The sequence below is a fragment of the Alligator sinensis genome, unplaced genomic scaffold (genome assembly GCF_000455745.1).
Source record: "Alligator sinensis unplaced genomic scaffold, ASM45574v1 scaffold166_1, whole genome shotgun sequence".
Lineage (NCBI taxonomy): Eukaryota > Metazoa > Chordata > Crocodylia > Alligatoridae > Alligator > Alligator sinensis.
Window position 1 is genome coordinate 2,119,032 of NW_005842098.1, and position 12,766 is coordinate 2,131,797.

Consider the following 12,766-nt stretch of genomic DNA (forward strand, 5'->3'; position numbering starts at 1 on the left):
GGATAGCCATTAAAACGAAGGGAACTGTGCCAGCTTCACTTCAGTGCCGTGGTGAAAGCTTTACACTTCAAGGAGGTAGGTGAGGGAGTAGATCCAACTACCAAACAAAGGATGTAGTAGAGAGCCACATAATCCCACTCTGCAGCACCAGTGTGAAGGGTAATTTGAGATGTATCCCACCCCATCCAAAAGTCAGGAAGGGTTACGTACTTTATTTCTTTCAGTGTAAGATTACTTCCCAAGGCTAAAAAACGTTAGAAGTACCCATAAACAAACCAACCAACCCACACATGAACTTGTACACTTTGGGCCTACATATACGTTGAATTTCTCCCTCTACAAAAATGTTCCACATTAGGCAAAAAAAAGCAAAAAACAAAAGCATTATCTGGACTGAAAACTAGTCATGTCACCAAAAAAACAGAATGAAAGTCTGAACAATTAAAAGGGGGAAGTTTCAGCATTTTTGGATTTTGTTAATACTCATTTAACTGTGCAATGAACAAAGGCTTCAGTTATTCAAAATACTGAGTCACTTTCACCTCTTCAATTAAGTTATATTCATTATGAGCTCCAAGTGTTTCCAAATGGTCTCCAATAAAAATCAAGCCATAAATCAGAAATACCCAATGTTTCCAAGATAAAGTAAAATATTAAACAACTGTGGACATTCACAGAGTAGCAAGATCATTGTGTTTTTCAGGTCCCCTTAATTAAAAAAAAAAAAAAAAAGAAAAAAGGAACAGCAGATAAGCATTCCCTTAACAGATCAATCGTTTTATTAAGAAGCCATATCAATTCTCCCAATCCAGTAGACAGACAAAATAGCAGCTGCTTGGCAAAATTTAGAAAAAAGGATTCTAAAAAATGTGAAATATTAGGACTCAACACAGCTGGTAGTTATTTACATCTAGATAAATTTGTCTGTTCAAAGATTAAAAACATGAGTTAACACTGGAATCAACATTGGAATCTAAATACCCTCCCACTACAAAAACATTTCACAGCAAAATAGATCATATTTACCTGAATCCAAACCAACTTCAAACTTAATGATGACACCCCCCAATAATTAGATTCTATACATGGATAATTATAAATCCATTGCAATTTTCCACATGTAGTAGTGCCAGGCTGCCTTTGTGCCAGCTCAAGGGGAAAAAACCCTGGGGGAGCAGTGGACTGCTGCTGCACTCTGAACTGTGCTACCGCTGCCTCTGGAGCTGCATGGAATGCCATGTGCCTGCTGCCACTGGGTGGGCAGAGGACAGTGCAGCTAGCACACAGTATCATGGCAGGCACATGGCATCACACGAGGCTCCATGGCCAGCAGCAGCAGGGTGCATAGTCTAGCACACAGCAGCAGCCCACCTCTGCCCCCACACAGATCTGGGGGTGCACACAATGGCATGGACCCCCCCCGCACAGATGAGCTGCCTGGGCTCTGACCATCGCACCACACCCTGGGGAAACATTCACCCTTGCCCCTGCCTGTTATCTCCCTCACCATAGGGGCCTTGATCTGCCCCCCTCTTCCCCTGCCCCCAACACACTTATCTATTGGGTGCTGCTTGACACGTGGTGCTGTTCCTGGCCATGTGCAGCATGCTGTGTGCAGCAGGCTGCTGCTGGGTGTGTGCAGCCCCTCCCCCCGGCCTTCCACATACCACTTCCAGGTTGTCTGCGTACCACTGGTGGTACATGTAGCAGTTTGGGAACTGCTCGTCTGGATTACAGGTAAAATACCTGCAACAGTACAAAATCATGGGAGAGAAAAGCCTAGTCTTGTCTGAGCCACATAGAGTTCCAACTTCCTCCTACTAGAGCCACAAATCAATGCAATAATCTAAGGCTGCACATATAAACACACCAATATCCAGCATGACATAATGGAACCCTCATAAGCCAAAATATTTATTCCGTGTCTGGTGCACCTGAATCAATACACAGAAATCATTCATGACACCCAAGGACAAAAACAAATCCAATGCTTAAAAATCACAGTTTCAGAAAAGGGCTGAGCAAAGCAAGGCCCTATCCATGGTAGCAGTTAAACTACTCTGAATTGATTCAACAGCACACCCCTTACTGATGGTGGGAAAGTTTCCTCATGTAGGTGAGACTTCTGTGACTGCTCTTATTACTGTCTCTCAAAAAGACATGAAGGCAAGATATCATATGCCAGTATTCTTTCTCCTGTGGCCAAGAGAAATCAAGAGCTGATTTCTCTTGGCCACACTGCTCTTACTTGTCCTGAGGCTCTTTTGCAAAATGAATTTAGTGTGGCTCTTATAATAGGCCTTGGTGCACTGGAACAATGTTTACTTTATTTCACTAGTAATTTTTAAATTATTTAAAATGTTTAGATGAAATCCAAAGTTAATACACAAAGGCTTAAAATATCAACAAGGGAAGAAGCTAGAGACACTTGCAGTAGAATATTGATATGAAGGACTCTTAAGTAAACAGTGATACATCAGAAGCTAAAAAAAGAATATTGAAAATAAGGTCCTACTATACTGGTCTTTAATTAGTAAGAGCCCAGCTCTAAATATAGAAGAGAAGCTCAAGATTCAAATATTAGAGGCAATTACAATAAGCTCAATTATCTGAACCACACACTTACCAATTTGTGTTAATGTCTCCCAGTGGTTTCAAGTAAGTAAAGCTTGGATGAGGTTTTAAAGTGGGAGGAGAAATCTGGGTCCCTGAAGCTCCTCAGGACAGAGCTGCCAACAGTTCTCTCATTCAAGATACATCCTCCTCCCTCTCAGCAGCTGTTTCCTCCAGCAGCTCTGGAGGAAGCCAACCAGCTGTCTAATTAGAGAGACCCAAACTAGTGAGGTCAATTTCTTATCCACATCCTAATACTGGATATCTGGGGTTCTCCTGTAGCTCGATTTTCCTTTTACGTACATTTAATTTACAACAGCAGTAATGACTTCTAAATTAGATAATTTCTGGTGTTAACTGACTAGGTCAATTTGTCAAGCAAAGACCCTCCCCACCTGGTGTTAAATTTTACCACCATGGAACTGAAGCATTTTTCTTATCTCGTAGTTCAGTGGTTTTCAAAAAAAAGTCTCAGAATTCCCTTATTTCTTTTCTGCTGCCAAACCTCCATCACTATCCTAAAGACTGATGCAGAGTCAGGTGACTTGGCCCCACAAGCATGGTGTACTGGCTCCCAGCCTGCTCTGCCATTACAGGGCCCCTCTCTTTGTGGAATTCCCTGGCAAGATTTTTTTTTTGTACTGAACCCCAGGACAGTTTGAAAACCACTATTGTGGTTTATTTTTACTTTGCACTTCAGAAGCCTGGCAGGTATAATAGTGGTAGTCTTGTCATCTAGGACACACTGGGCATGTCTACACATCCCCCTGACTGTGCATTTGGTACTACACAGTTATTTAGTACTTGCCTGCACTGCACAGTCCCAGTGGCACATGGTTAATTTAGATGTTAGGTCGCCATAGCTTGTTGCTATGGCAATGTAGTGTCTCGTGTAGACGCACCCTACTCCACCCCGCGACTTTTCTCCGGCCCCACGTGCCCAGGCTGCCGGCCATAGCCCGCGTGCACACAGACGGGTCTGGCTCGCGCCCGGCGAGGACGGGACCGGGAGCCAGCCCGCACACCTTGATCAGCAGGGAAGCAAAAACCATGGTTTTAAACATGGCACTGCTTTTGCCTCCCTGCCAGTTAGCAGCAAACAGCAAAGCTGTAAGAGGCCAATCAGTACCAGGAGTCAAAAATGGTGCCATATTTAAAACTGCAGTTTTCCCCTACCCGCTGATCAGGAGTAAGCCACAAGTGGGACCCCTCCATCAGTGAGCGGGGTGGGGTGCAGTACAGGGGAACCTGCAAGATTAAAGGAGCCACAGCTCACTTCACTTCTGCCGTGAAACTTGGTAGGTCCCTACCTATAGCTAGAACAGTAGAGGAGATATACACATCCAAGTGGAGCATATCAACATTATATGAGCAAAATCACTACAGTAATTTTTCTTTCCAGCACAAAGAGAAGGGAAAATTTTTAGAGCTGTAAACAGCTACAATAACATCATAATAACCCCAGTGTGTGGCTTACTTTGGCAGTTCTTTTTGCCCTGGACCATCTAACAATAAAGTTAGAATCCTGCACTTCACTATTTATCCATGCTGAGCATTCACGATCAGATGAAGGTAGAACTCAATTTTTTTTTGGCCAGGGAAATGACCATTTCTTTCTCCTCCTACAATTTGCTTCCCTCTCTCTCTCTCTCTTTTTTTTTTTTTTTTTTTTTTAATAGCTGTGGTCTAGTCAAACAGTTGTTTGCATAAAATATATTTTTAGGCAAGAGGACCAAATTTCCAAGACAATACTCAAAACCTAATGCAAAGTGAATAAAACCTTGTTTGTTAACTTAGAACTGGCTGAACCCTTCTGTAATTTCTTAGAGGGCTTAAGAGAAATAAGAAGAACGGTATAGTTCAAACACCATTCCCATCCATGTCAGGCTAGGAACAAAGTTAGACTCTTTCCACATGTAGCCAAGTCAGGAGTTTACTGAACTGGGTTTGAGATTTCCTTTAGCAAGACATCCAAGCAAATGGAAATCCTGATATCCAGAAATTCACAAACACAACAGAATGAAGTGTAAATCAATCTCTAGACAAGTCTGTGCCTACATACCCTGCATATATTGACCCATATGCACCCTAGTTTCGAGTCTCAAAAATTGGAACTGGAGACAGGAAGCCACCTGTATAGCACTTTTTACATACACTAGAAAAATTTGATGGCAAAAAAGAGTTACTTCTCAAAACATACAGGTCCATTTTTGATCTGGTATCTTCCGTGAGGAGCACGGGGAGGGGGCGACAACAACACTGTTCTACATAAACAGAGAATGCAAGCTTGCTTAGCGCCAAGCTAACCTATATGTGGACAATTTTAAAGTTAGAGACACTTGGCTGGAAAGGCTAAAATCCTCTTTCCTTATAAAAAGAGATGAGTTTAGATGCTTCCTAGAAACATAAGTGTGTGCGTTAACGTCATTTTAAGCTTAGCTATTTTGCCTTAGAAAGATTATTCAACAACCTTTAAAAATATCTGCAGGTCACTTTTACACGAAATTCAAACAATACCCAAAAACTAGTCTATAAAGCCCTTTGTAAGCAAAATAACAGGGAAGATATAGTCCCAGTTACAAAGCATATGCATTACAGAGGTCTATTAGCAAAAAATGTTAACACTGTTTTTGTAAGTGGGTGGCAGAACCAGGCTTTAAAGAAGAGTCTGACAGGCAAACAGGTTGGAAAAAGAGAAACGGAGCACATTCTTCCTTAACTTTCCAGTTGAGACCTCTCCTTCTCTAGGGTATACTTATGAACATTCAGAGAAGTGAGAGCAATTTAAGTTTCCTTGCCTCCTATTCCATTAGGTTTAGAGAATCAGGGATTCACTTGCAAATTCAGGAATGTATGCAAAATTTCACCTCCCAGCCATGTAGCAAGCATCCAGATGTTAAGATATTCAGTCCTGAATGGAAATTCTGTACATTCCCAAGGTAATGAGCAACTCAAGGAGAGCCTGGAGAAATGCAGACTTTTTACAGAATTCTGGAGTTGAAGTGAAGCAGATGACAAGACAGTATGCTGAGATGAAGACTCCAAATCTTAGAGCTGTTAGTACACAAAGGTGGTAAATATGTAAAGAGATTAGACAGTACTTCTAATAGACTAAAAGCATCCCTACAGACTAAAGTGATGAGGGTACTGTAAAGAATTTTCTGTTTTGCACAACTGCTACACTACTTTAGGAGTAGAGAAAAGAAATGCACCCTTCCACCTCCGGTTAGTTATCAGTCCATGCCTATTAGCTATTAATCTTCATGCCTGTAGTGTTTCTGCTGCCACTTCCAGCTTTTATAACAAGGGTGGGCAATTATTAGGGCTGGAGGGTCACTTAAGAGTTTTAGTGAGCCTAGAGCCTTGGGAGGGCACCAGCCCAGCCTCGCCTGGCTGTTTACACGGCATAGGGGAGGGGCATCAGGGAGATGGCAATTGATCCAATCTGACCCTTGGTCCATTAGTCCCACACCCACTGCCAGGGGCGCCAGATGAAGCAAGCAGGTGGATGGGCAGGCAGGGTCTTCATGGAGACCAGCCCAGGACTCCCACAGGCAGGGCACACTCAGCCAGGCAGATGGCATAGGGACACAGGTAAGCAGGGAGTGGTGTCCAAGAGCAGGGCAGCTAGGGCCAAGATTGGAGGGCAGCTACAGCATTGCAGGGTGGTGACAGCATGCGGCTGGGGTCCAGGGCAGAGCCATGATCTACTCCCTGCAAGTCCCTGCAACGGGCTCTGGTTCTGCAGGCCGCAGCCAGAGCTGGGATCACAGGACAGTGACAGGGCAGGGTCAGGGCCCAGGGCAGAGCCACAATCTACTGCCTGGATGTCTGTGCGACAGACGCTGGCTGCACAGGCAGCAGCCCCCCACCCCCCCGTGGAATCGGAGCCTGCCACAGGGATGTGCGAGGAGCACACCACTCCTATTTCAGAGCCAGAGCATTGTGGCTGTCCTGGGCTCCGGCCCCATGCTGTCACCACCTTGCAATCCTAACCGCCACTCCCCAACTCCCTGTAGCCCCAATACCACCTGACAAGCCAAGCATACCCTGCCCTCAGGGGTCTCAGGCCCATCTCCATGCAGACCCCTCCTGTCTGCTCCATCCAGCACCCCTGGTGGTAGGTGTGGGGTGGACAGGTCCGGGGTGCCTAGAGAGTGGGGCCATGTCTAGCAGTGGCAGTGGCTAAGACACTGGCAGTGGCAACTGGAAGAAGCTGCTGGCACAGGGGTTGCTGAGAAGCCGAGTTCAGCCATTGCACTCCCCCTGCCCTACAGCTCCTGCAACATCCAAGCACCACATGCAGGGGTAGGGCAAGCTGTACTCCATAACAGGCAGGACCTCCACACCCAGGGGCAGGGCGACCAGCCACATGCACCACAGCTCAGGCTGTCCCCCACACCTGGGCTAAGAGAGACCAAGGGACCTACCATGGGCTGGATAGAATGACCTGGCAAGCTGGATCTAGCCCACAGGCTGTATTTGCCCACCCCTGTTTTATAAGGGTCAGCAAGGATGGCATAAAGTCTCTAGTCTCATTAACTTCTATGATACATAACCAAGTAGAATGCTCTTATTCCACTTGGACACACCTACCAGGAAACTAAGAAAGGCAGAACAGCAAGAAGACACCACTCCTATTTCAAGTCAGAATGTGCAATATTATGAAAACCTCCTTTTCTTCCTTCCAGTAGCCCCAGTGGGTAAACTGGGTGCCCAAAATTAAAATCTATTTTGAAGAAGATAGAAGACCCTCTTCCAACAAGGGTCCACCCAATGCCACAATAAATGTCAGAAATCATTGGATGGCAGCAATTCAGTAATAGTCCATTCCCAAAACAGATGTGGAATTTGTGTTGCAGGATCTCTGAATCTTAATCTCTAAGTTGTGGCAATTTTATTTCACCCCCTGTATTACTTAATGTTCAAAGATAGCCTGTTTGAAATAAACCAATTAGCCAAAATGCAACTAGCTACAGAATATGAGGATTTTCTAAAACTAGGTGCAGCTCTCTGCCACATACCAGTCAGTGTCTATATAAGCCACAGATTCAATAGTGAAAAGAAACATAACTGCTGTAGCTTGATTTACTACAAACATAATTCATGAATTTTTACAAGCATAAGATGGAAAGAAATTAATCAAGTGCTTTAAATTGTTACAATACTTAAAATAAAATGTTTACTATTAAGCCTTTGAATATTTCTGGCCAGTATATTCCCTACATGTACGCTTGATTCCATTTCCTGTTTTAACAGCTACAACTGATGTAAAATTTATCTGACAAGGACTAAACAGCCAAATAAGTAGCCTGGCAAATACTTTGAAATCAGACATTTAAACAATTGTTTACGAGACATCCTTCTCATTCCCACATGTGGCAAAAACATGCACAATTGACAAAAATATGCCCTTCAAATAAGTTATAAACAAAAGAGACATACACACACAAACTTATTTATATATTTGAATTAAACATATACACACATATATCAAGTTTAATTTAATTTAACTGCTCTGAGGAAAGCAGAAAAAAGCCACAAAGAAATCATGCAATTTTAGTAGTAACATACATGGAAACTATGCTTAGCAGCCTTAAAATATTCCCTAGATGTTTGAAGTAGCAAGTATGCTCAAATGCTAAGAAGCATTTAGCATCACCTACCAGATACACAAAGTTTGAGAACCATGTACCGCTCTTTCTTGTTTAGGGACTTACTTAAAACGTGGAGATGCAAAGGGGTTTTGTGGCTCACTAATGGTGCGCAGAGCTGATTTCATAGGCTTTTTGTGGCGGCCCTTACCCTCACAGTCAATTGGCGGAGAGACCTGGTGCAGGAGTGGGCAAGAAGGGACAAAGAGGTAGCTGCCATTTTGATTGCTGGCCGCCCTTGTGCTGCTTTGCCTCTTGGCACCGATTGACAGAAAGAACCCAGCAGGGAGAAGAGACATGGGGACAGCCACCACCGTCTGCTGCCCTTCGTGCCACCCCACCAGCCTCCCAGCAACAAGAACTATTATTGGCTCCTACTGCAGAGCCAGCCTTTTATTTTGAAGGCAATTATTTTTATTGTTGATTTCGCAAACAATCCCAGATTTTACAGTTTCCATGAAATTCACAAAAATGTGAATTATGTAGGTTCCTACTTAGATCTGCATAGGAACCACATCTGTTGACCACTGCTCGCCTACACAGGACTTTGATATTACTGAAATTCATATGCATGTATGAAATGTTATTAAACTACTGATACTCTCAAAGAAACTTAAAAAGTATCCTATGCAAGACCATGCAAGAAAAAAATAACACCAAGTAAAAATCCAGTTTAAAGGCCAATCTTTTATAGTGAGAAAAAAAAAAGATCAGACTAGAAGCAGCTTTCAATGCCCAGTAAAGATAGAGTTACTCATCTTGGTAGAACTTGACAGATTCACAGAGGTTTAGGGCTGGAAGGGACCTCATGAGATAATCAGATCCAGCCCCCCTGCTCTAGGCAGGAAAGACTGCTGGGGTCAAATAATCCTAGCAAGTTGTGCATTCAATCTTTTTTTTAAGAATTTCCAGGGTAGGTGCTTGCACCATCCCTGCTGGGAGTCTATCTGCAGAGTCAGGTCACACAAACCATGAAGAAGTTTTTCCTTGTGTCCAGGCTAAAGCCTTCTAGGAGTTTATGACCATTGCTCCTGGTTTCCACCCCCTCCCCCCAACACATTTCGGTGAATTGTTGTTCACCTAGCCCCTGATGCTCACCCCTGATATTTGTAAACTGCTACCAAATCCCCCCAAAGTCTTCTCTTTTCTAGGCTGAACAGTCCCATATCTGTCAGCCTTTCCTTGTATGGCTTGTTCTTCAGGCCTCTAAATCATAGAAGTGGCTCTTCTCTGGACTCTTTCAAGCATCTTCACATCCTTGAAGTCTGGCACCCAGAAGTGGACACAGTACTCCAGCTGCAGCCTCACCAATGCCAAGTAGAGCGGGAGAATAACTTCCTTAGTTTTGCTTCAGATGCAGCGATTGATGCATGCCAGGGTACTGTTTGCTCTGCTAACTGTAGCATAATACTGGTGGCTCATTCATTTTATGGTCAATTGTGGCCCCCAGGCCCCTTTCAGACATGGTGCTAGCTAGCGTAGAACCACTGAGCCAGTAAGCTTGTTGCAGATTTTTCCTCCCCAGGTGGAGCACTTTACACTTCTCAGTGATGGAACAGGCTGTAATCCAGGGGTGGGCAATTACTTGGGTCCGAGGGCCATGTAGGGAGTTTTGAGAGTTGTCACAGGCCTGGTCAGCACCCCCTTACACCATGCAACAATTTACCAAAACTCCCTATGGTACTTTGGGTAGGCAGGAAGCAGTGTTTGGGAGTGGGACAGATGTGATCCACCCCCTGAATGCCCTGTCCTGTGTGTGGGGAGGAAGGGAGGCAGGGGAAGGTTGCAGTAGAGCTCACCTGGTTGGTGGCTGCCCCAGTGGTGCTCCACATGGGTCTGAGCCCTGCCCAGGGCAGCCCGTACTGACCTGCCGCCCACACCCACCTGCCCCAGCCCAGGCCACAACTTCTGATGCAACTATTCCCAGTGTGTCTGCAGCTGGCCAGGCTCGCATTGTCACTGGAAGATGAGGAGCAGAGCAGCACTTTGCCAGCTACAGCCACAGCAGGAACAGCCCCACCGGAAGCTGCACGGATTGGCTGGGGCCCAGACTGGTTTGGCTGTTCTACTCCCCTTGCCTTCTTCAACTGTGGCTGATGCTCCTGCTGTGCCACTCAAGGTGGGCAAGGGGGAAGCTTCAACCAGGTGGCTCCTGCTCAGTGCTGGAGCTCCGGCTCCAACTCCTAACCACCTTCCACCTGCTCCACCCACCCACAGGTGGCTGCTCATTGTGCTGGCCAGGCAAGCAGGTGGAAGGAAGCCAGGAGATAGAGTCAGAGCTCCATGTGTTAGGCAGGAGCCCACTGGCTGAAGCTTCCCCACTACCTGCCCATCCAAAACAGCATGGCAGTGATCACTCTCAGTGTTACTTGCTTGTTAATCAGTTTGGCAGTGTTACATGATGGATAATTCTTGAATCCAGGGGACTGAGAATCCATCATGATGGATCTGTACCCCCTCTACAAACAAGTTGGGGCAGGCCCTAAGGGATTGTTTGAAGGGGTGGGGAGTTATTGGCAATGGGCATGAAGAAGTAAAAATAATGCTACGTTGCAAAAACATGGATTCCAGTGGTAGTAAGAATAAGAGAATTAAGCATTATTTATAGCCACCCTGCACCACCCCCCACTCCAATCTCATACCCCAAAAGTGGAGTACATGGATAAATACAAAAAGGAGATACTACAGTGTTGTAATCTCATATTTCATCAGCATCTTTCTAACTGAATTTCTCACCCTGGTTTTCACAGATCATCCATGAACAGATTTTTTTTTTTTTTTTTAACACCAACATTATTTTTTCCAGTGCTGTATTGCATCTGGTAAGCCTTTCCTTTAGATAAATATTTAAGCAACAAAACCGCACGCATTGGTATCTCATGCATACATAATATTACCCACTTCAAAACCAACTCTGATAAAAACCAAGTCACTCTTAAAAACAAAAAAACAAAAAGGAGTTTAGGGGAAGAATGATTTGCAAAGCTAATTCTAGAAGGGTAGATGACTAATGCACTTGCTGATTTTAGACAGCCATGTGCCCCATGTTAATCAAGGTAATTGAAAATATTAGCATGCAAATAAACCTAAATCAACTCAGCAGCTGCACTCAATAAGAACAATGATACATTCAATCTATTGTTTCCATGTTTGGAATTCCTAGCCTCCTGGCATGAGGAAGCATACTAATAATGAGAATTAAGATGAGTTATGACATATAACATTAACACTTGTTTTTAAATGCATGTTTATCATTTAGCAAACAGCACAAAAAGCAGTACCTGGCAAAAACCATCTCTCTATGGAAAAGGTGGATGTAGCAAGTTCAACAGTATAAGCATCTTTCAAAATTAATCTTAAAAACATAGACGTCTCATCTGAAGTTCTGTATGGGGAAACAGAAGAACAAAAGCCTTGCTCACTTTGTGGGGGATGCTTTGGGGTTCCAGTTACAATAGCAAGTACATATTGAAGGTTTAAGAATCCTTTTTAAATGGTGCCAAATGTTTCATGATGCATTTTAAGATCAACCAGGAAGCAACTGAATAACTTTGGGGTGGTTTTCCTGCATCTGAATCAACACTCCTTCCCAGAGTTGCAAAGCTATATTATGGTGTTCAAGGTTTTAAGTCCTCTACAGCAGTGTTTCTCAGCCTGTGGGTCGCAACCCAAAAGTAGGTCACAAGAATATATGAAAGGGTCTCAAACAAACTTTAAACATGGGAAACCATGGTTTTCCCTTGCAGGCAGGCCGAGTTCCAGCCTGCAAGGGACTCCCCATACTCCACACACAGCCTCTCCTGTCCTGCACACTGAGGGGCTGGGGGTGGAGGGCAGTGGGGCAGGACTGGCTGCTGTTTACAAATGGGTCCTGGTACAAAAAAAAACAAAAACAAAAACAAAAAAAGTTTAAAACCACTGCTCTATACATGTAAAGATGCAAGACAGTAGTGACTAGCAGAGGTAAATCAACTCCAACCATTAAGGGAAAAAAGCTGCAGAAACATTTCAGGAGACAAAGATCCTAGGCAAAGGAAAAGGGAAAGGGAACAATTCACATGCTTGCAGAGAAGAAAGACTGTAGATAGCAGAGACAAATGGGCCTTCTCCAAGAACTGTGACCTCATAAAGACAAATAACATGCCTCTCACTTGGACTGAATCTTTCAGCTCTTCAAAGATTCCTCCCTGTTCTGGTATAGTCTACAAAATCTGCAAATTCTGGCTCCCAAACCAAAGTAGTTTCATTCCAAGAGAGGATGGGCAAAAAGTTATTACCCATGTCAACGATTAATAGGGGGAAGGGGGGGACCACCAAAATAACATCAGGTCTGTAACCACATCAAATAAACTAAAAAAGGAGGAAAAAAAAAATTAAGATTCTGCAGATTAGTTTGATCCAACGGACACTACGCTCCCTTGATGCAAGTACTAATCTACAAGAATAAATTTGTAAATTATAAAACGTACTTGCTTCTACATGTCAAACAATGGGGGGGG

At 44.0% G+C, this 12,766-nt stretch overlaps 1 protein-coding gene across 7 annotated transcripts in view; it reads right to left on the reverse strand.

Annotated features, from left to right (window-relative positions):
- The window catches only part of CNOT4 (CCR4-NOT transcription complex subunit 4), a 101,228-nt gene extending 89,575 nt beyond the window's left edge, over nucleotides 1-11,653 (reverse strand). For 2 of the 7 annotated variants that reach the window (XM_006024204.3, XM_006024205.3), the window contains exon 1: nucleotides 11,549-11,653. The gene's annotated coding sequence lies outside the window, so the exon portion shown is untranslated. The remainder of the gene's footprint in view (nucleotides 1-11,548) is intronic. The other 5 variants (XM_006024203.3, XM_014520224.2, XM_006024207.3 and 2 more) reach the window with 3 other exon arrangements.
- Nucleotides 11,654-12,766: the final 1,113 nt, after the last annotated feature.